The sequence below is a fragment of the Apis dorsata genome, unplaced genomic scaffold, assembly GCF_000469605.1.
Source record: "Apis dorsata unplaced genomic scaffold, Apis dorsata 1.3 scaffold_347, whole genome shotgun sequence".
NCBI classification, from domain to species: domain Eukaryota; kingdom Metazoa; phylum Arthropoda; class Insecta; order Hymenoptera; family Apidae; genus Apis; species Apis dorsata.
The window spans coordinates 30,684-31,014 of NW_006263614.1; the positions used below are offsets into that span (position 1 = coordinate 30,684).

At 30.8% G+C, this 331-nt stretch overlaps 1 protein-coding gene across 6 annotated transcripts in view; it reads right to left on the reverse strand.

The window, feature by feature from the left end:
- The window catches only part of LOC102677757 (RNA-binding protein Musashi homolog Rbp6-like), a 159,305-nt gene that overhangs the window by 24,257 nt on the left and 134,717 nt on the right, over window positions 1-331 (reverse strand). The gene's annotated exons all lie outside the window — the stretch shown is intronic.

Here is a 331-nt window from a genome sequence, read left to right on the forward strand (position 1 = left end):
GATATCGTACTCTGTATGTAAAATATAGGTACCATAAAAATCTCCTTTTATGTACAGTTAACTAAATACTACCAAACTACCGTTTACATGCAAGACTGTCCAAGCCAATGTAAGACAAACATTCTAGGATTACGTGAGACAAGGACTTCGAATAAATATAAGATTCAACTGAAGTTACGGTCGTTAATTGCATCGCTACCGAATACGATAATAATCTATTATGCCCACAGTCCTCGTTCGTGATCTCTTTCGAATCCCGTATGCGAACGTATTCCTTTTTTTTTTTTTTTTTTTTTTTTTTTTTTTTTTTTTTTTTTTTTTTTTTTTTTTT